Source organism: Spermophilus citellus (genome assembly GCF_964194105.1).
Source record: "Spermophilus citellus genome assembly, chromosome: 1".
In the NCBI taxonomy this organism is placed as follows: domain Eukaryota; kingdom Metazoa; phylum Chordata; class Mammalia; order Rodentia; family Sciuridae; genus Spermophilus; species Spermophilus citellus.
This window is the reverse complement of record NC_138182.1, coordinates 248,822,448-248,845,630: the sequence shown is the minus strand read 5'-3', so window position 1 is coordinate 248,845,630 and position 23,183 is coordinate 248,822,448. Positions and strand designations below refer to the sequence as shown.

Genomic DNA, 23,183 nt, shown 5'->3' with positions numbered 1-23,183 from the left:
GTCTTCCACATATTTATTTGTAAGCCTATCACATGGCTAAATGAATAAATCAGAGAAGATGAGTCTACAGATTATTATATGCATTAGAAGTGATAAAATGAATATGCACTACTGGAAGGTAGAAGAAAAAGAGTTTCTTGGTATGTTTTGAGAGTTTAGGATCTGGAAAAATAAATTATCAGGAGAATAGTAATAAATTCTTTCCAAGTGTGAGAAACCACATGAATAAGGACAAGGAGACAAGAGAGAGAATGGGAACATGCCCAGGGACCATCCATACTCCCTCACAGCTCTTGTATAGGATTATTGTCTGGTGATTGTAGAAATTAAGTTAAAAGATGATCAGGTCTATATTATAAAGGATCTCATGTTCACACTGAGGAGTTTGGATTTATTTTGCAGAATTATTAAAAAAAATGGAAGCCAGAAAATTACATAAATCTTATGCATTTTATGATCACTTTAATGTACACACTGCATTTGCTTATTTTTGTACCCAAAAGCAATTCACTGTAATATTTCTCCTAGTTGATATTCACTGACAGTGAATGCTGCAGTTTGAAAATGCCTTTATGAATACTAATTAGATAATACCCTCAGGTTTTATGCTGCTCCATTACAGTAAACCTCAACCATTTTTTGTTTTGGTACTATTGCTGCATCACCTTACAGTGTCAGAGGTGTGCTTCTTCCCTGACTGCCAGATGGTTGCAATGTGACAGTGCCCTAAAGCTCTACAAGAAATGTCATCTACAGACTAGAATTATGTAGAAACTGGGAAAGGAGACTGCAGAGTTATCAGGTAGCTGTTTTTTGTTTGTTTGTTTGTTTGTTGTTGTTTTGCAAATGTATAATCTAGAACCTTTGCTAAGTATACATTACACTTCCAATTGCTGGAAGGAAAACCTGTGCCATTGCCTACGCTTATGGAAGAGTAAGAGCACATAATAGTGATTTGAATCTGCAAAGCACAGAGATTCTCTGGGACCATATGCTTCAAAAGGGTTTTTTAAAGTATTTTATTGCCTCCTTATGCCCTTGAACTTTAGAGATGATTGATGGAAATGCCTAGGCCTCTGCCTTAGGAAAATGCAAAAATTGACTCAAGGTTTCTGTAGATCAGTCAAGGAAAGAGGTCACCTTCACCCCCTGGTTCCCGACTTGTGCTTTTTCTTGCCATACATGGTTGTGTGCAAACACAGAACTCAGCCATCCCACGTTATACACACACAATAGGATGTAGCCTAGCAGCACAAAAACCTTGTATTTCAACATTTGCAAGTTGTAAGTCCTTTCAGCCTCTTGTCACTGGGGTTTCCTTGTTGGCTCTGCACTGATAGCCATTCCAGGAAGTTTCAACTTCCTCACTATGATACTTTAGGAATTTAAGTGATAATATATCCAGCCTCCTCAGTGAATACCTCTTTATTCTAGCTTAGATAAAATGCACATTAATTCAAATGAGAAAGAAACTTGTCAAGAATCCCAGCAGAGGGTATCAACATCAAGTGATCTCATCACTGAGGACACTGCTGTCTTCTAAACATCGTAAGGTTCTTTTGCCAAATTTAAAAAAGTTTGAGAATCTTTTGCTAAATGTATGTCTTTTGCCAAATTTGAGAGATGTGCAATCATGATTTTTGGGGGGATAGACTTCCAGCCCTGCCTTCTTCCTTCCTTCTTCAGAGACCCTGATGATGTGAATGTGGGCTCTTTGTGACAGCCCCAAGGTTCCCTGAGGCACTGTTCATTCGTTCCTTCTCTTTCTCCTGTGTGTTTTGATGGGGTCTTTTCTGCTCTTCTGTCTTTCAGGTCACTGATTATTTCCTCTGTCCCTTTCACTCTGCCATACAGAATCTATGTCAGTTGTTGTATTTTTCAGGTCTAACATTTCAATTTTGTTCTTCTTTGTATCTTCTATTTCTTTGCTGAGACTTTATTTCTTTGTAAGAATGTTGTCTTTCACTTGTTTCTAGCATGTTCACGGAAGCATTTTTATGATTGATACTTTAAAATCTTTGTTAGAGAGGTCTCACATCTCTGACCTGTAGATTTTGACATCTTACTCTCTGTTTTGCCTTTAGTTTGAGATACTCCTGGTTCTTGTATTCAAAGTGATTTTTTGATTGAAATGTGGGCATTTGAGGTGGTTTTTTTTTTTTAATTTATTTTTTAGTTCTCGGCGGACACAACATCTTTGTTTGTACGTGGTGCTGAGGATCGAACCCGGGCCGCACGCATCCCAGGCGAGCGCGCTACCGCTTGAGCCACATCCCCAGCCCAGAGGTGTTTTTTTTTTTTTTTAACATTTAATATAAAAGTAGAACACAATATAAAAGTAGAAGTAGAACACAATACCTTTATTTTATTTATTTTTATGTGGTGCTGAGGATCGAATCCAGGGCCTCGCACATGCTTAGAGGAGCGCTCTACGGCTGAGCCACAACCCCAGCCCCCATTTTAGGTGTTGAGTTAAAAAATTCTGGATTTATTTAAATCTTCTGTTTTTCCTTCCTTCCTTCTTTATGTCCCTCCTTCTCTTTGTTCCTCCCTTCCCCCACCCTGCATTCTTTCTCCTTCCCTTCCTCTTTCCTTTTGCTTTCTTTCCTCTCTTCTCTCTGGTTGGGAAGGGGTGGCTACTACACCATTACTGCCAGGTCAGGGTTGATATCTAGATCTCCGTTTCTCCTCCATGGCCCCTAAGCAGGTGGACTCCTAGCTACTGTTGGGAGTGGTTCTGGCTCCCACTAGGCCTCTATTGGTACCTCCCTGATTGGGAGGGTAGGAGTGCCACACTGATGCTTGCTACATGGCTTCCACTGAAATGACAGAAAGGGTTGGTTCTCATCAGCATCAGGGAATGAAGGAAACCCTTATCTTTTAGTCTAATAGGGATCCTCTGGCACACCCCCAACAGTCAGTGGATGGCAAACTTCATTACAGCCAGTGAGAATAGAAGTCTAGGTTCTTCATGAGGGCCTTGTGGTGTGCTACTTGACGAGAATTGAGTGTCTTTATGTCAAACTTCTCTCTCTTGATACGTTGTCCCTCTTCTGGACCTTGGACTAGAAATAGCAGGCATTTGTATGGGTTTTTTTCTTGTCTATGTCAGTTGATGTTTTCAGACTCCTGACCTCTTCAGCTGCAAGTCTAGAATATATGATACAAAAAGAAAATCTGGACAACTAACAACTCATTTGTCTCTTGGGGTCCCAGGTTTCTAGTCTTCCTCTTTCTATCTTTCATAGACTTCTTACGCTTGCTTTATGAAAACATCCAGGATTTTTAGTTGTACTTGGTGGAGAAATTGGGACAACATGCCTGTTACATCTTCTGGGAAGTGAAAGTCCACTTCCTTTCCATTTGTGTGAAAATTTTGTTTCCATTCTTTCAAGAATGCTCTGTTTACGATCTTCACATATGTAACTATCAGACTATCCATGCTGTTTTTACCTCTTACCTACTTATAGTTTAAGATTATTAATAATTCATATTGGTTGCAAATATTTCATTAGCTTTTTAATGGACTTTAATTTTGTTCATAGCATTGATATGTAGAAGTGTTAGTATTTTTGTAGTCAAATCCTATCCCTCCCTATCCATTTGTCCAGATTTTTTTTTAGTCTTAAAAATGACTTATTTTCTTTTACATCTCACTCCTTTATCCATCTAAAATTAATTTTGCTCTATGATCTTAGGGGAGAGACTTTTTTGAACTATGATTTTTTTAGGGAAGGAATTCTTGACTATATTAAAAACTTGAAAATGTCCAAATAACCTCAATCTAGTTCAAAAATTTGCTGCAGTAACTAAGGATTTTTTCTTTTACTTACTAAATGAATCAACAACACCAGTCCTTCCCAACAATGTATCTGCACTTAGCTCAATGGGGAGAGAACCACACGCAAGCTGGTGGTTTTGTGCTTCAGAACTCCAGATACATGGCCAGCAGAAAAGCCTCAGTGGATGGTGAAGGATGTCTTGACCTGGGATATGATAATATATAGGTTGAGGCATCTTGCCAAGTCTCCTGTCACTCAACATTGACTTCTAAGCTAGGAAACAGAAAATAGTTCACTGAAATATTAATGAAGTGATGTACTGCAAGCATCTTGATTCAAATTTAGGCAAGATCTGAAAGACACATAAGGACGCATTATGACTCCTTTGATTTCCCTTGCAAATGGTAGCTTTTACTAGGTACTCTAGGGCTGGGCCAAAGTTATTCTTGCTGCTTATTGGGAAGCCAGGGGATTCTGTGACCATCTCCCAGATACAATGGGCCAGTGTGGTATTGTCATTTTGAGATACCTAGAAGGAATCACATGGTAGCAGATATACTACTAAAAAGTCCTTCAATGCTCTGTCATTGCTTTTCCTCCCATGCTTTTAAGTCTTCATCAAAGCTAAAGGGTGAATAAAGCAGAGAATTCTTCTCTGCTTAATTCATGGTAAAGAAGAGAGAATTCATAATTCAACTCAGAAATGGAACCATAAAAGGGAATCTCATTGCTGAAGTAAGACAATTATAAAGCCTTCATGGAAGGCTGTAAGATGTTTCTAGGATCCACCAAGTTAACCAAATCAAAATAGTATGGTCACCATATTAAGAAATAAACACAAATCATGAGAGTTGTAACTTTCAAGTGTTTTGTCTCTTTTTTGTTCTAAACTTGATCTAATGTTGTAAATTAAGAAAACATCTGGAAATTACATTTTTATGTTTTTATTAATTAAAGAAGGGGATTACATAAGAGAGGATATTACTTTAATGTCCTTTGTTGTTGGTTCCCACTGATTTTAGAGTAGGGCTCATGTGACCTAGTTCTGCAGCAATAAAATATTGCTTTGTTGAAAGTTGCCTCATCATTGCCTGCATTTTTATTGCTACACAACTCAACGGTGCATTAAAAATAAGTCAAATGTTATAGTGCTTTATAAATTTTAGCATTCGTTTATAAGTCCAGACAGAGGAGAGTACAAGATAAAAAGAGTTTCTGCTATTTCCCTGAGGAGACCATTGCTGCTTTCTAAGCTGTGGCAGGGATATTTAAACCCAATAAAATCACAAAGCTCCAGCAGAATAGGTTTGCTTCCTTGGGGTGTCTTTTTCATAGAGGCACTTTGCCAGGACACCCAGGCAACACAATTTCTTTGGGGACAGCTAGAGACTTCAGTCACACCAAGAATTTGCTGGGAAGAAAACCCCAGCAACACTCCATTCTCCGAGGGCAGGCGTTGGTGCAGATGGAAGGCATATCTACTGCCTGTGTGTAACTCCAGGGCAAGTGAGTTTCACACTGCACAACAGAAACAGCAAGGCCCAAGTGCTAGTCAAAAGCTTGCAATAAATTGCTGCACAACAACAGAGAGAAACTTCATAGGTAATACATTAAAGGTGAACACTGGGGCTGGACACACACACACACACACAGAGCTCAAGCTGGATATGGCTGCAGGTGAAAAGGATATTTGGCAAATAGAAGTGAATAGCACCCTGGAGCCAGAAGAGAATTTAAAAATATATAAAAGGAGAACAGAAGGGGGCAAGGAACAGGGCAAAAATGTTACTAGGTCCTAGACATGCTCTCATCACTCTGGGTACAGGACATTGATCGATTCTCTTTGAAAAACAAATAGACTCAGACATTTCTAGTACCTTGTGAAAAGTCCTTGAATGTACACAGTGGAAAGAATCTTACCTATGAAGGTTATATATTTATTTTATATTCACTGAGAAAATACCCTATTTGTTACAAGTCTTAGTTAAGGATTCTAACAAAGTTTTTTTTTAAACTTGTGAATATTGTTATATAAACTATCACGTCCTTGAACTGATGCCCAGGGAATACTGGATGATCCTTCTAGAAGGGAAGACAGAAGATTGGCACCAAAAAAGAAAGACTCACATTCCTAGACTGTCTTAGCTAGGAATTAGCCCACATTTTCTACTTCCCTGAGCTCAACTCAGGTTTAACATATTAATACTCACATTTTCTCAGCTGCTGAAATACCACTTAGAAAGCCCAGTCTGGTGCCATTGCTGCAGTCTCCAGCCCAGAGGGGGACGATCTTCTGGTACTGATCAATGCGCACCAATGACAGAACACAGCAAATTCTCACCTCTGTGTTGTGTCAGCTTCCACTGAGGTCATTTTCACTCTGTAGCTGTTTTCTTGTTTTGTTCCCTGATGGGCAATTTATATGGCAAACTAATTCCTCCTATTAAAAATATGCACACAAAAATTTCCAGTCAAACTACACGATGTATTTTTAGTTTAGAAAAATGAAAAGGGTAATGAAATTTTCCAGGCCAGTATTTCTCTAGGAAACATTTGCCTACCTATTTTTTTTTCCTGCCTGCCTCACTATTTTTCCATATTACAGTAATCCCTAAATGCCAGAAGTATTCTGGTATGTGTCACTGTTCACCTGGCACTTTTCTTCTTGTTATGACATTCTATTTGCATGCAATTGTATTATTCTTCTGTTGGTGTCTCTATTGAATTCTTCAAATATTAATGTTGTCTCTGTCACAGGAACATTCAACGAATAAAAATAATACTGGAGTCTTGAAGCTCTAAAAATAATCAAAGAGATCCTTCTCTTATAACCCTCTTTCAACTTCAAAGTCCTCATATTTCTATTGGCTTGAAGTGGTTTTTACAAAGAGAGGGTAGAAGCAAGAGAAAATTGAATTTCAGGAAGTTTTTGCCTATGTAGTTTCCTGACTACTTTTCTTGCTTTCTTTTTATTTCTGCTAGCAATTTTCATCTGAAATAGGTATCTAGCACTATAAAAGTTGAATTTCTAATATAACATCATTCTTTTGATCATTTTCTTGGCCATTTGTTCAGAAAACGAGGCTACATCTTTATCCTCCGAATTTAAAATGTATGACGGTTGTTCTCTGGCACAGAGTGGGACTGTGGAACACAAACTTTCCACAAAACCCAAAACTGCTCAGATCAAGTCTGTCACCATTTGAGGACAACTCCAGTGTTCTCAGGCTGAGTCCTGTAAGGCCTCTGCCCCAGCACGGACCTCCTAGGTTGTCTTGTGGGCATATGGCTTTGTATTGCTTGGAGAATTTAGATGTGGGGAACACACAAAAGACACATTAAGAAAATAGTGGCATGTGGATTAGCTCAGCATGCAACCCATTTTTGGAAAGAAAGAGAAGTAGGATGTTTATTGTTCAGTCTAGAGTGTCCCCACTGAAAGACATGTAAGTCACTCTAAAAATGATTCAAATTCTACCTGCATTTCTAGGAGCATACAAATTCTACCTGCATTCCTAGGAGCATATAAAAAGCTCTTCACATTATGACAAACTATAAAGACCTTTAAAGAGTCTGTTTTTTTTCCCTGAGTAAAATGGTTTCTTTTAACATTGCATACAGCAACTCCATGTTGGCCTCGAAGAACCCCTGCCCATCTTTGCACTGCTGCCTCTCCCTTCACATATTACTCTTCTCAAGTCCTGTGCAGGTAGAGTGAGGACAATAAAACTCTTTTACCTAGTTTGTGCTTATTTAATTGAAATTTTATTTCTATTTGCTCTTTACCCTCTCCACGCACTCTAAAAGTAAATAGGCCCAATATACATATGTTTTCCCTTCCCAGAGTGAGTCCACTGAACCACCTTGAGTTTTGAACATTATTTTAGTTTTGGTTGCTGGAGGCTTTAACTCGTACTAATCTGATTCCAAGAAGAGACCTGTGAAAGATGGACTCAGAAGGTGCTATCTTTTCCATACTTCATATTTAACTTGACATGGCGCCCATGATGCTGTATCTGTTCTCTCTAACTCTCCTCCAATTATGGTTGGAGGACATCTCTGGATCCCAAAGACCCTTTCAGGAAGCCATGATAGCAAAATTATTTATATTTTACTACTAGAATGTCATTTGCCTTTGGGCTCATGCTTTTGGGATCCTATGGTGGGTGTTCTTAAGGGCTGCGCAAAATGTGAAGGAATAATGGCTCAAATGCAGAAGCAGATACCATGATCCAGCTCTCTTCTCTTTAGCCAGCCATTAAAGAAATTTGCAAATAAGCAAAATAAAGCTAATATTCTCACTCTTTTATTTAGAAAACATGGTTATTTTCTTAAAATGTATTATTTATTTTAGTAGAAATAGCAATGACTTATTGACGTGATATTAAAATGAATGAATTAGTACACGTTTTCAATTTCTCAGTTTTATTTATTCTTAGGGTAGATATCAAAAGATGAATCCTTAATAATTTTGACCATGTCAAAGTGAAGGCAAAAATTTGTGAACTGCTGCTCTGAGTTTCCTTGACTCTCATTTAATCTCTTCTTTCTATGATATGCTTTACCTTTGGGTAGTTGAACCTTATTTACAAGGTATACATTAAATCGATCTCTTTTATTTTGTCTGTAAACTCCACTTCTTCCTTTGTCCCAAGTTCCTTCCTGGAGTATGGCCACAGAGGCTTCACTGATTCATTTGTGCTCAAGGGAAATAAGAAACCAGAAGAAATGAAGAAGGGCCATTGTAATAGAATGAGCATCAGATGCAGCCTCTAGATGTGAATTCTGGTTCCACCACCAGAAAAGTGAATTCATGCCCCTTGTGGGTAAAATGAGAAAGGAGATGAGTGACTTTCAAACTGCATTCCACATTGTTTCATGGTTCTGAAGATCCCAAGGGATAAATGAGGGGGGTTGGGTGAGTGGACTTTCTCTTTACCTATGTCAATCAAGCCGAGCCACCTGCAGATCAGCTTACAGATCAGAGTTCAGGGTAAGACTTCATCTGATCCAAGAGAGTTTATGCCCAAAACATTTTGGAAGCACTGAATTGGATGATTGCTGAGGTCCCTTCCGGCTATAACTTGACAAAACAGCTGTGGTTCTCCATAAAAAAAATTGTGTCTACCTCTACTAAGACAATGTAATTTTTATTTCTGATCCATACTTTGTGAGTTAAGGAGAGATCTCAAATGAATTCAAGGTGGAGGCTGGGTGCAGATTCTAAGTGAAGATGGGGAGAATTTTCTATGCGCTATGCGTGATCTATGCATGTTTAACATTAACATAACCCTCTAACTGGAATCTCACTCCAACCGTAGGCTTCTTTCTCTTGAATGGGCACACAAACTTGTGGAATCAATTTTTTCTTGGTGTGATGGAATATGATTGAATAGTAAATTCAGGAATCTGTTAAAGGAGGTTTCTTTTCACCATTGGAGTTTATGGAACATTTGCTAAGCTGTTGCAAAAGGAAAGGAAAATGAACTCCATCATCTGAAAAACTATTGAAGTGGAAGACGTTTTTATAGATGAATCAGAATAAAAAATTTCGAAATCAAGTAACATTTTTTCCTACTCCTTAAACAGTGTCTCAGATTTCTTTTTCTCAACAAAATATTTAGACAAGATTCTCTACTTGACAACTTAAAAAGTTGAGGAATGGAGATGTGGATGATAGGCCTGGATTCACTAACAATAAAAGAGAGAGCTACAAGGCATGGATTTGGACTCATCACCCAGTAGTTTGCTTTACAATCAAGGTATTGAGTTTCTTTCCAATACTAAGTAGCCTAAGACATATTTTCACAACACAAATTATGTCCTGAAGAAACACTTCTCTTGTGTTTTCATCTCTAGTCCACGTTCTGTCCCCTCCACCCTCACCAAGAATCTTGAAAACCATCCCTTTTCATGTCAATAAACATATTTTCTAAGTGAAATAAGTTTCAGGTAAGTTATAACTACCACTTTCATGGAAGGAAGGCTATGGTCTTTCACTTTCATTTCTTGATTTTAATTATACTTTGAAAAACTCTAACATGTTCTGCTTATAGTTTTAAAACATAAAAATAAAGGCATGAGCCTACTGTCATAGATTCCTCATGGAAGGAGGAAAAACATGGGACATCATATGCTGATTTCCATTCCAGATAAAATAATGTTCAAATTTGATTTCTCTGGAATTTGGAAAAATTGTTATTTAAATTCCCATCCTCTGAGACCCTTTCAAAAACAGTAGTACTTTTGTTGAGATCAAAATCGTAAGGTTTAAAATATCTAATGAAAAATTGTTTACAATGATTTTTAAGAGCTTTTTCCCATCAATCACAGCTGTGCCACTTTCAAGATGTGCTTTCTAATACAGCGCTCTGTGAATTTATGACACACTCTGCAGCTTGACTTTCACAAAATGAGTGCTCAATTTTTCACTTGGATCATGAAAAAAAAAAAGAAAAGAAAATATGAGAGATAAACTGCATTATGCAGTTCAGATTCCACACCATTGACGGTTCCACCAAAACTATGAATGGGTTAGTCATTTCCTGCAATTATTAATGACCTTAGTGTGATCTCTTGATGAAAGTCATGCTATGTCCCAGTCAATTATTTTTCAGGTCTTTTGGGAATTTTTACTTTTTGGTTTCTTGGACCAGTTCTATATTGAACTAAATTAGTTAATTTATGTTTGCTATTTCAGCTCTAAGTTACATATAACCCATTTTTGTGTGCTTATCTGGAAACAATCCATTATTGACTTAGTTTGGAGTAGACATCATGCACTAATGTTAGTCATCAGAAATATGCCCTATTTAGAGAAATTTTCCATTCACTTTGTTTTTTTTAAATGCACTGACTACTTTGAAAAGTCCTTATCTACAAAGAACACAGAATAGTTTCATCCTCTAAGAATTCATCATGAGCCACTGGAGAATTTGATATATCCTCGTGCATCTAACGTTACTGCCTGAAGTAAATTTCAGCTTAAACCCGTAAATGATTAAATTAAATTCACCCAACCATTTACTTGCAGAGTTTGAAGATATATAGCAAAACTGATGGTTCCATTTTGTAAGAAAAAATATGACCTCACTTGCTGATCACACACACACACACAAACTATTTCAAGTTTCACCAATATTTTTAGATGCCTAATTTTTTAATGAGTATTAATTATTGTGTCCTTGTTACAACTTTATCTTTCTCATTTTCACTCTTCAACCTCTTTATCATTCCTAGGGCCAATCTACTGCTGTATGCCAAGTACATTTCTTAGGGCAACTGCAAAACTTTTTGGAATGGGAACTTCTTTTCATGTTGTTCTTCCTTTTTGTTCCAAGGAAATGAAAGTTGAAGAATGAGGAAATAAGTTGCATCTGACTGAATATTCCATCATCAGAAAAGATTATCAAGACTTTACTGGAAGTTCATTTTAACTCTTGTGGGGAGAAAAAGCCAGAAAAGTTTTTCTTGCTCTAGAAAAGTAGAGTTTTATTTATTTTATTTTTTTATTCTTTGTGGCATTGGGAATCAGACTTGTGCATGTTAGGCAAGTTCTCTACCACTGAGCTACACCCCAAGATTTAAATAGGATTTTTAGTTTCCTGCATTTTACATAGAATCCTGATCAGGTAGCCACAATGAATCGATTCCCACGTAGTGTGGTTACCTCCCCATCTAAACACTGAAATGTAATCTGGAATAAAACAGAAGTGTCATCAGACGAAATCAGAAAGGATTTTCCCTTTGTCCTAGAATGGATTATTACGTAATGTATCCTAGAGAGTACATGGGTTCTGCGTTTTTACTTTAATTTATTTTAAGTAATAATAATATTGTTTTGGAATAAAGTCAACCCATGGATGGGGATTGCTAAAGTTCAGGTATTGAAGACCTGTTAGTCTTCTAGGTATTTACAACACACCAGAAAAGATATCTTGAAAAGAAATCTTCATACTTAACCAGAGAAAAAAGCCAGAATGGAAGTAGCTAACAGCTAGGTTTGGTACTTATTTCAAACAAATAGTTCTCCAGAGACTCAGAATCAATAAAGTTGTGGTGTGTGTGTGAATGTGTGTGTGTGTGTGTGTAAATGATATGCAGTTTTAAGTCCAGAGGGGATCTGAGGAAAAATTTCTTCACTCCTCAGAGGACCCTAGTCTTTTAAGACCTTCAGCTGATTAGAAGATAATCTGTTTTACTCAAAGTCTACTGATTAAAGTGTTAATCACATTTAAATCATGCCGTCATGGCAACATCTTCAGTGTTGTTTGACCGAACAACTTGGGTACCAAGCCCAGACAAGCTAACACGTCACTGTAGCCATCATGGTAGATTTTGCAACATCCCTGTGGCAACCCGTGATACTGTGTAAAAAGACACAACTCACGTTTGTGCTGTAAGCCAACCACAGTTAGGCATGTGATGCAGTTGGTGCCTATAGCCACTATCATATAGCCACATTCACATGGAAATGAACAGCCCCAGGGTGATCTTTGACCACGTGTACCAACATGCAAGAAAGCTACACGAGGAATAGATAGGCTCTGTGAAGGAATGCTCTCCTCCTGAGGTACAGAGCCGCATGATGGGGCTCTGCATTTGCTTGGCTTTTTAAATGTACATCCACGATGGAAGGCATGGCTCATGACCCATCATCATTTGAAAGCAGTGGCTTCACATTCTGGAGGTGGAGGGCTTCTGACCCCTTTCTTCAGATGAAACGATTAGACATGGGTAATGAAATAGAGCACCAAGAGTGCCCTGTACAAGCGGGTTCTGTTTTGGGGCCCTCACTCCCACTACTGCAACACTCCACTCTATAAATATAAGGAAAGGCATGGCTTTTCCGTAGTCTATAGACAAGTAATATCATATCTTCAGAACAAAACCATGAATATCTCTGATAATTTTAAATAGCTACTGCAAAGCACCTGCTTTATGAGCCATGCTTCATTGTTTCAGCCACTGTGTGAGGACTTATTGGTCCTAATTTATTATTCTATCCTTCACCAAGCCCAATTATGTGCCTTCTCAGGCCATAAGGTATTGTGGTGGTAAACCAGCCTTTTGCTTGAAAAGTGAGGCTATAAACTAAATAGCCTCTTAGGTCTCCTTCCTCTGACTTTCGGGAAGAGATAGTTCCAGGGAAACATGGAGGGGAGAGAAATGGCAGAGGACAATAGTGGGGAGGTCACAAGGTGGAATCACTGCTTAGTGATAGATGTATGTGTTGCTGATAATGAGTCAAAACCAACTTAATTTGTATCCAACAGACTCTTAAAAAGGTCATAGAAGCATTTTAGAAGGTTTTCTAAGCAGATTGGTTTACATTTTCAGCATTTGGTATAGGTAACAGTTTGGGAAAACTTAATTTACATACAACTCAGAATGTTGAAGATGTGAGTCCCTGCAATCCTTTACTTGCATGGTTGTTTTACAGTTGTTTATGAAAGTGGTTTCTTTTCACAGTCAAGCCTAAGGTCAGAATTTGGTGCTTGCCTTTGAGGGGGCACCTTCACTGTATTTGCAAAAAGCAAGCACATGCAAAAGGGGTCATCTTAACTGAAATAAAGAGAACAACAACAATAATCAGTGTGGCTAACAGTGACTGATGGCTTTCTTCCTGCCAGGCACTAATCTGAGCGTTGTATAGGAAGACATTACTTAATCCCCCCAACATCCCTCGGGGGTAGGTGACATTCTTCCTGTTTTACTGTTAAGGAAACAGAAGCATAGGATGTCAGGTAGTTTAAGACTGTACTGCGAATATGCTCAGTTTATCTGCTCAATCCACAATAGCTGGGACAAGATGTCTAGGGCAGGAATGCGGGGTCCATGGAGAGTTGGAGAGGGAACTGGAGGAAAATGGAAGGGACATTTAATTGATAGAGGAGACAAGTCATTCCAAGTTGGGCCCTTAAATCCAACAAGACCAGTGGAACCCACTGGAGGTTCTTGAGTGTGGGAAGTTTAACATGGAAATGACTTTGGAAAAATAAGTGGTCTTGGTAACCTGGTGCCACAGAGTGAGGAGAAAGAGATTAGAGGTTAGAAATAAATCATGGCCCATTCTTCCTCTGAGAATATGGATTAAGAACAGCATAAAATTCCTTATAACTCACTAAGGCAGCATTTCCCACATGAAGTGCCCAGGGGCCCCAGGGATCCTCAAGGAACTCTGAGTGGCACAGTAGGATATTTCAAAATTTCAAGGAAAATAAGGCAACACTTGATAACTGTCTGCCACAAGCATATTATGAACATTTTCCACACCAGATTGTACTACATTCCTCTTTTTTTGTTGTTGGCCCTAGGAAGAGGGTGGCTTTTATTTCTTCTCTTAGGGAAGTGGAGGGGAGCTTTCTCAGGCACCCCAACCTAAGGGAAGGGTGGGTGTGTCCTAGACGACGGGGCTGGAAGCCCCAGATGATCTTTCATAAGGGCTCCTCTGTGACCCCTTTCTGGCACTTGGGTGGGTAAGAGAGTCATTCCCTTTAGGGTAGCAGCTCCTGTATCAATGGAGGCACGAGGAGGTTTGTGCTGGTGTTCACAAAGCAGAAAGGGGAACAGGTGCCCTGAGTGAGGGAACAGGGTAGCAGACCCCAAACCCGACGACTTCCCAGTACAATAACTTTCTTAAGGCCTGGCTGGTGTGACTCTTCTCCCAAGAAGGGCCTTAGGGGCCCAGAAGCATTGTTCCATCTCATGGCTGGTTCCTTAAATGTCCATCTCAAATTGTGACTCTTCACCGCCTGCCCGCTTATCTTCTGGACTGTGCACAGGTGGCTCTGGCTGGCTTCCATGGAGGGCTCATCACTGGCAGGGCTGGTGACTCCAGGAATGTGGGCAGGTCCCTTGGGGGTGTTTTGGCCACAGGTGAGTTTCTATATTCCATCAAGAATTTCCGGTCATAGATGATCCTGGTACCTCCCAGGGTGGTGCTGAGGACCGTGCCGCTGTGGGTGGTGCTGTAGTCCCTGGGTGGTAGCTGTACGCCATCATCACCAAGGAACACCCTGCGAGTGGCAGGGAGTCTGGCTGCAGCTGCTGCCCCCTGACATGGTTTCCATTTTGCTGCACAGCAAACCTCTACATTCCTCTTAATGACACCATGTCTTTAAAAAGTTGAGTTTTCTGAGATTTCCGTAATAAAAAGAAATTCCAAGGGCTGGGTATATGGCTCAGTGGTAGAGCATTCGCTTGGCACGCGTGAGTCCCTGCGTTCAATCTCTAGCCTGATTCCGTATGAAAGAGGAAATAAGGTGGTAGTGCCTGTTTTCCAAGGCTTGAAATGCTGTGCAGTAGTGAAAGGCACACAGGTACAGTCCATTAGTGAATAATTTTGTTGTTTCAAGGATGAATAAAAGATACTTTTTCTAGTATTCATGTGTATGTTTATGTGTCTAACTACATCTATGAAGAAGTTACTGGGGCACAAATTCTACTGCCTCAGTCTGTTTGGCTGCTGTAGAAAAATGTAGTATACTAAGTGGTTTATTTATTTATTCATTTTTCTCATAGTCTTGAAGTCTGGGAATTAAAAAATCCAGGTACTAGCCAACTCCATGTTGGGGAGGCTCCACTTTCTCCTTCCTCGAGTGCTTTTTGCTGTGGCCTCAAATGGTGGAAGGGGCAGCAAGCCCCCTAGGAGCTGTATTTTTTTAAGCTTTTGAAGCATGTTTTTTTTTTCTTTTTTATTTGTTCTAATTAGTTATACATGATACATCCTACATAAATGGCATATAACTTCTCATTCTTCTGCTTGTACATGATGTAGAATCACACTGGTCATGTAATCATATATGTTCACAGGGTAATAATGTCTGATTCATTATACTTTCCTTCCTAACCCATGCCCCCTCCATCCCTTCACTGCTCTCTGTATAATCCAAAGTACCTCTATTCTTCCCTAGCTGCCCCCGCAACCATTGGACATGGACAATGGCTGTGAATTAGCATCCACATATCAGAGAAAACACTGGGCCTTTGATATTTTGGGATTGACTTATTTCACTTAGCAAGGTACTCTTCAGTTCCATCCATTTACCTAAAAATGCCATAATTTCATTCTTCTTTATGTCTGAGTAATAGCCCATTGTGTATATATACCACATTTTCTTTATCCATTCATCTGTTGAAGGATACTCAGGCTGGTTCCATATGTTGGCTACTGTGAATAGCCACTGTAAACATTGTTGTGGCCATATCAGTGTAGTATGCTGATTTTAAGTCCTTTGGATATAAACCATGGAGTGGTATATCTGGGTCAAATCATGGTTCCAATCCAAGTTTTCTGAGGAATCTTCACAATGCTTTCTATAATGGTTGCACCAATTTGCAGTCCCTCCAACAATTTATGAGTGTACCTTTTCCCCTACATCCTCACCAACGTTTATTGTTACTTGTATTCCTGATAATTGCCTAGGGCCTGTTTTGTTGAGGCACTCGTGTGTGTTCATGATGTCTCCTTATCACCTCCTACCTCCTAATACAATCATATGGAGGGTTAGGCTTTCAGTTTGTTTGGGGACATAAACTTTCAGACCATACTAGTAAGTCATCATGAATGGGAAAAATACACCTCAAGCCTATCCATTTATTTCTGGCTCCTCAGCTCTTTCCTTCCCTGCATCTTTGTGACTGTGACAGCCTCCAACAAATCTTCCTTTCTTTCTGTTCCTAGCAAAACAGCTTCACAATCTTCTAAAAATATAAACTGATTCAAATTATTTCCTTATTTTGAATTTTTACTAGTTTTTCAATTTACATTTAAAAAAAGGAATCTAAACAACTTGCCAAGATTTAAATAAATCCTACAGTTTGTTCTTCCCCACTTCTCTGAACTCACCTCCGCATCACACCTTTAAAGTCCAGGCTCCAGCACTCTGGCTTCTTTCCCATTCTCAAAGACTTTGAGCTTAATAAACTTCATACCTTTCCCAGGAACACTGCTCCATCACTGTGTGTTTGACTACTAATTCTACAAGTTACAACTTCACTGTACTTTCTTAACACTGACCACACTGTCTTTAGTACAGATTTCCCCAAGGCCTGAACTAGTCAGTTTTTTGTTTAATTTTGGTTTGGGCTGTGCTAGGGATCAAACCGTGGACTTCATGCAAGCTGGGTAATTGCTCTGCCACTAAGCTCCACCCCTAGTTTCAAGATTTTTACTTATAGTTGCCCATTTGCTTCTTTATTTCCTGACTACCTACTAAATAGGAAAGTGCTATTAGGGTTGATAGAGAATCTTTTTACTCATCATTGTATGCCCAGTATCTAGCAGTTTCTCAGGCATTCAGTAGCTGCTCAATAATAGTCATGGAATAAATGAATGAAAGGATGAGTGAATGGAGGATGCACTTCATGCCCTTCATCTCTCAGGCATGTGATTTGGGATGTGGAAGTGATCCACAGGCTCCCTAATACTGTGCTGGCCAATCCAGCTAGCCTGGTCTCTGTGTCCTTGACCTCGGCATCACCTGCAGAATAGAATTTTAAAGGAACTAAAGTAGTTTTAAAATGAGCAACTATTACTTTTGTGTTAACATTCTATTTGGCTTTTCTATTTATAAAAATTGTAGCAATGAAGTTTATATGAATGACAAAGGACCAAGAATTCTTGGGATATCTGCTTACATACAACATGGAGGATGCTTCAAAGTAGTATTTCAGTTTTCTGAAAATGAATTTTCTAGTCTACTAAAAATATCATCATCCAAAATCTTAAAAAGGAACTTTATTTGGAGCTTGAAAATAATGAGAAATTTGTGCAAAGTTGCAGTGTAACTGTTAGAAAGGGATTTCAAAAGAACGGGCCTTTGTATTGTGTGGGTTGTGTTTTCTGGGTGTTTTATTTATATGATTTTTTCTTAAACTTAGGAAAATGTATATATGTGTGTTCATTAATTTAATGTTTTTTTAAAAAAGAATCTAAGCAACTTTCCTTGATTTAAGTAAATCCTACTGTTTGTCCTTCCTCACTTCTCTGAGCTCATCTCCACATCACATATGGAAACCACATGCAAACATTTATTTCTTAAATACTAAAGATAACACTATAGAAATACCAACAAAAAACAAAACCACCCAAGATCTGCTCCCCCCCCTCTAGGAATTTATGATCTAATTGAAGAGATTAGATATATGTGACAATGTTATGATGTCATTTGGAATAAGACTTAAAATTACAGAACCCATAATTAGCTATAAAAGTGCAGTATGGAAAGGAGAGCTTTCTTTATTCTTTTAACTAGTAAAAATGCCATTGGAAATATGAGGTGCTTGAAGAATAGATTTCTTTAGAAGCAGATTTTTTAAAAGTATTCTATAAAGAAGTACTGGACCAAAAACAGTATTGCCACCTGATTGAAGAGAAGCAGCAGAATTTAGAGATCTTTATTGATGGCCTACCTTGAAGGATAATATCTGTAACTGACATTCCCCTCAAACATCAAAGGGACATTTGCATAAATGGAGCCCTGTAGCCAGACCCTCTCATCTTTCCTATCACTGGTCAGAAGAACCCTGGGTCCTTCCCTGGTACTCTGTCTTCCACTCAAAGAAAAATGGATGATGTGAGCAGAGAGATACATCATTGACAGCTTCTTCAATATAAGAGATTCAGCAGGAAGACGCTGTCTCTTCCCTCTGACTCTTGCTTCTAGACAGCTGTCCTGGTCCATGTTCAATTCCGATGACTAAATCCCCAAGAAGAGAATGTCCCTGAGTGGCTAAGTTGAGTTTCAGTAACATCATTTCTATCAAGTGTTTACCTTACTAGCATTTACCCAGAAGAAGCTTGGATCAGTATCTGTCAGCAGGTGCTTCCACTTACCCTCTTAGAAGATCGTTCCAATTAGGGAACATTGTTTCAGGAGAAGGGATTAATTCAGGTGGAGCTGGTAACAGAACCTAAGACTGCTGACTGCAACTTTTGCTTTAGTCATGATGTAATTTTTTTTTTAAGAGAGAGTGAGAGAGGGGAGAGAGAGAGAGAGAGAGAGAGAGAGAGAGAGAGAGAGAGAGAGAGAGGGAGGGAGGGAGGGAGGGAGGGAGGGAGGGAGAATTTTTAATATTTATTTTTTAGTTCTCGGCGGACACAACATCTTTGTTGGTATGTGGTGCTGAGGATCGAACCCGGTCCGCACGCATGCCAGGCGAGCGCGCTACCACTTGAGCCACATCCCCAGCCCTGTAATTTTTTATCTTCTATTTTATTTCAAATATCTTTGATAGAGCAGGAAGCTGGAGGTTTAGTATTTTATAAAGATCATTCTAAATCCAAAATAAACTCTCACAAAATAAAGAATGGTAAATAGCTTTGTGTTTATGCCCTAAAGAATTTAGTTGGAGGATCCAATTTGATCTTAAAAATGCAATTAAAATGTAAGTGCTTTGTACCCAGTTTAAGTCAATAGGCAGTTGATGTTGCAATGCATAAGGTAAGATAAAAATAGCTGTGGAGGATTTGAAGTTTAGTGTATGAACTCTGCTATCCCAGGGAAGAGGAGATATAATCACAGGAAATACAAAATATATAAGGCAATATGTTAAGGGATTCAGCAATTCAAATTTAAAGATTGAAAGCCTCATTTTAATTGCAAATTATGCAATTGCATTTCATGTTTTACAATAAATGAGATGAGTCTTTTTTGCAAATTGTTCTTCTTTGGAGAGGCTACTTGGACTGAGTCAGTTCACACTGCAAGCCAGAGCCCAGGCCCTCTGGTGAGGGCACTGTTGTTTGCAGCTACACAGCCCCATATGTACTTTCTGGGTTGAGTGGACCAAAAAAAAAGTCTGTCTCAAATTTTAAAAGCCAGAATACACAGTTATTATGGATGATTAAATTTTGAGATGAAGGAAATATGTTCTTTTTCAGTCTATGAACACTAGTTATGTTTCCCCAGTAAATAAATGAGAGACTTAATTTGTAAATAATTACACACTAGTGTTTAAAATTAACACTTGAGTATTTTAAGTATTTTTGGGAGGAGGTGTGGCTCAGATGCACCGTTAGAAGACAGGAATTTTACAGTAGATGTAAAGTGCAGAAGAGGTGTGACTAAAGAAGAACTTTTATTACCTAACATACAATCACTATTGACTTTGGGTATTTTCTCGAGAGTTAAACCATGCAGATGAGGTCTATGCTCAGATTATTATAATGGATGAGGTTTTTTTTTTCCTGGGTGAACTATGCAGCTATTGTTTTAAATATGGGGGGAGATAATTTATACAATAAAGGATAAGCTTCAGGCTAAGTTTGGCTCAATACTGGGATTCAGAAATGTTCAGGAATGTCTTTTATTCATTCACATTTTTTGATTCTCATAGGGGAAAGTATTTGTGAAGAAAAAAAGATTTGGTGAAATCAGACATCATGATGTCTGACTTAGGCAGTGGACCTGTTCACATCTCTGCCTACCCCATGATCCATTTCCTTTTCTTTGGAATTTTGTTCTATTCCCCAGAGGCTGTTGTCTTACAGAAACATTTGTGTTAACAATCTCTTTGAACCTGAAATAGGCATCCGAGTCAAGATGTGTCCTTCTGATTTTCATGAGAACCAGGAATTGAAGGAATTCCAGGATAATAGGGAAGTTTCTCCATGGGATTGAATTATACAAATTGTTGAGTTATGGTCACAGCAATGTAGTCTGCCACGCAAACAAACAAACAAACAACAAACATCAAAAAAACAGGAAGAGCTATTAGCCAAGGGAGAAAGAAGAGTGTAATAGACACACTGAAAACCCGAGGTCACAGTTTATATACCTATGGTTGCTGGTAACAAAGGGCAACCTAGAGAGGAGAAAGGCAGTTTAGCTCTTAATGTGGAACCACCCTTGGCGTAGACAGTAGTACTGTAACCCTTGGTGTAGACAGACAGTAGTACTGTAATGCAGAGCACAGCAAGTAGTTGACAGAGTTCAAGAACACTTGGAAATGACTTGGAGGATCAGATCAGTGGATGCCAAAAGGAAAATGGTGTCCACAGGCTGACTTATGAGTGTCACCTGGAGACTTCAAGACATAACTGTGTAAGATTTGCCTCCATGAGTTGAGGAGAGTATTTTGAATATTTAGTTTCTGATATTGTACCCTTTAGTACCCATGATTGGTTAGGCTTAAGATCCTTCCAAACACCTAAGAATAAGGGGGCTACATTTCCAGGGCAATTGTTTTGTAAATGGTAACCAAGGATAAAGTACAGTGATTGTTTCTCATTCAGATGTACTTGTGTTTTGGAATAAACGCCATTCAACCGCCAAGGAGATTTGGCAGCTTTGGTGAAATCAGTAACCTTCTCAAGATCTCATTTGTTCATTTGTAAAATGAGGCATCTGGACAAGATGATTCATGTGGTGTTTCTGGGTCTGAAATCTTTATTTCTGTGAAGTTATGAATGTCTTACATTTGTTCTTCAAAAAACATTCATGAAAGTATTTCTTGGTAGCTATTTTCATTTATTTTGTGTTTTCTCCATGCTTGGGATTTATTTTCTTTTATGTATTTTTTTAATAAATCAACATGCGTTACAACCTTTCTTATAAACTGAAGTGCAAAGGAACAATTTTCCTAAGACAGAGTAGGATTTTTTTTTTTTTTTTTTTTTTTTACGCTATGGATGTTTAAAAGAAAGAAAGAAAGAAAAAAAAAAAGAGTGTGCTGAAATGAATCTTTCCTCTATGAGGTATGGGTCCTGAAAGCTATTATAAACATTCCTTTGGTACATGTCAGTGGCTCAACATTGGAAAGAAGTAATTTAGCTGTTGTTGAAAATCTGATTTGTGTTTGCTGAAGTACTCCAGGAGCCCCTCACATGGAAACCTTCCCGCCGTGGAAGTGCTTCACTAGAGGCCTGAAAAATGAAAGGCTGGTAAGAGCAGGGAAGGAAAGAGGGTAATAAATTCTCCTAAATCTTTGAGAGCCTTTGGAACATTATGCCCTTCATAAATCCTGGCTTGCCCAAGGAGTCAAAAGAAAACAAAAGTGGAGACATGAGGGTGTAGAAAGAAAAAAAAAAGAAAAGAAAGAAAGAGATTTCTACTGGAGAAACAGAATGAATCAGAAGTAATGTAAAAGGCTATCCTACATGGAATCAGTAGGGCAGTCTAGGACTGGTCTTGTGAAAGCCTTGGAGGAGGGAGGCAAAGTGTGCTTGGGTCTACCTCTGATGTGCTCAACGTACTATAGAACTTCTTTCCCAAGACATAATTTTGTGTGTGTGTGTGTGTGTGTGTGTGTGTGTGTGTGTGTGTGTATGTACGTGCGTTTTTTAAAGTGCCATCCTAGAAGCATGGACATGGTTTGAAAATAATTTGCAAAATCACAACCCCTGCTGTAGGATAAGAGTTCTTCAGTATTTGTAATTACTCTCCTTGATGGCGCCACAATACTCATATAATCTATAGAAATTCGTAGGTGTAGTTCAGTTTAGGAGCTAGATAGATGCATTAGGTTAGTGGGTGAAAAAAGGGAAAGAGACAGAGAAAGGAAAGAGAAGGAGAATGAAGGAAAATTTAGAATTCCAAAAAGGTATCAGGAACTCTGCTGGAAACCTTTATAAATGTGACTTTATTTTATTTCAGCATTATAGAGATTACATTGAATTCTGAGAATCCTGTGGAATAAATGCCCATCCTTTTGAAGAAAAGTGGAGGTTTAAAACAATGCACTGGGTGTCGGGGGAGACAATATTACATATTGGTTAAGGACATGGATGTAGGAGTAAACAAAGTGTGGGTTTGAATCAGAGATACCATATTTGCTAGCTGTTCTAAGCATTACTTTCCTTTTTTCCAAAGTGATTCCATGTCAAAGAGTTGCAGTGACAACGAGCAGTAATAAGTTTTCAGAATCCACATCTGATCTCAGCATTTATCTTTCTGTGTCTGGTTTGTTTCACTTAGCAGAATGTTACCCAGATTCATCCATGCTATAGAGAATGACAGAATTTCATTGTTTAATGACTGAATAGCACCCCATTGTGTATATGTACCACATTTTCTTTGCCCACTCATCATTTGATGGACATTTAAGTTGCTTCCATTTCTTAGCTACTGTGAATAGTGCTACCATGTATATGAGAGTGCAGATGTCTCTTTGACATACTGACTTCTATACCTAGAAAGAAGATTTTTGCATCATATGGTATTTCTATTTTTAATTTTTGAGGAACCTCCATACTGTTTTCCTTAATGGCTGTACTCATTGACATTGCCACCAACAGTGTGTAAGCATTCCTATTTCTTTACATCTTTATCAGCACTTGTTATCTTTAGCCTTTTTGATACTAGCCTTTTTTTTTTTTTCTTTTGGTAGTACTGGGTATTGAACCCAGGCCTCACTCATGCTCAGCAAGCACTGAGCTACATATCTAGACCAATAAGA

General features: G+C 38.6%; 1 pseudogene across 1 annotated transcript; it reads right to left on the bottom strand.

Annotated features, from left to right (window-relative positions):
* Positions 1-14,155: 14,155 nt before the first annotated feature.
* Positions 14,156-14,845, bottom strand: LOC308656989 (eukaryotic translation initiation factor 4E-binding protein 1-like; annotated as a pseudogene). Its single transcript has one exon. The product of its transcript is annotated as a eukaryotic translation initiation factor 4E-binding protein 1-like (transcript).
* Between the last annotated feature and the right edge of the window lie 8,338 nt (positions 14,846-23,183).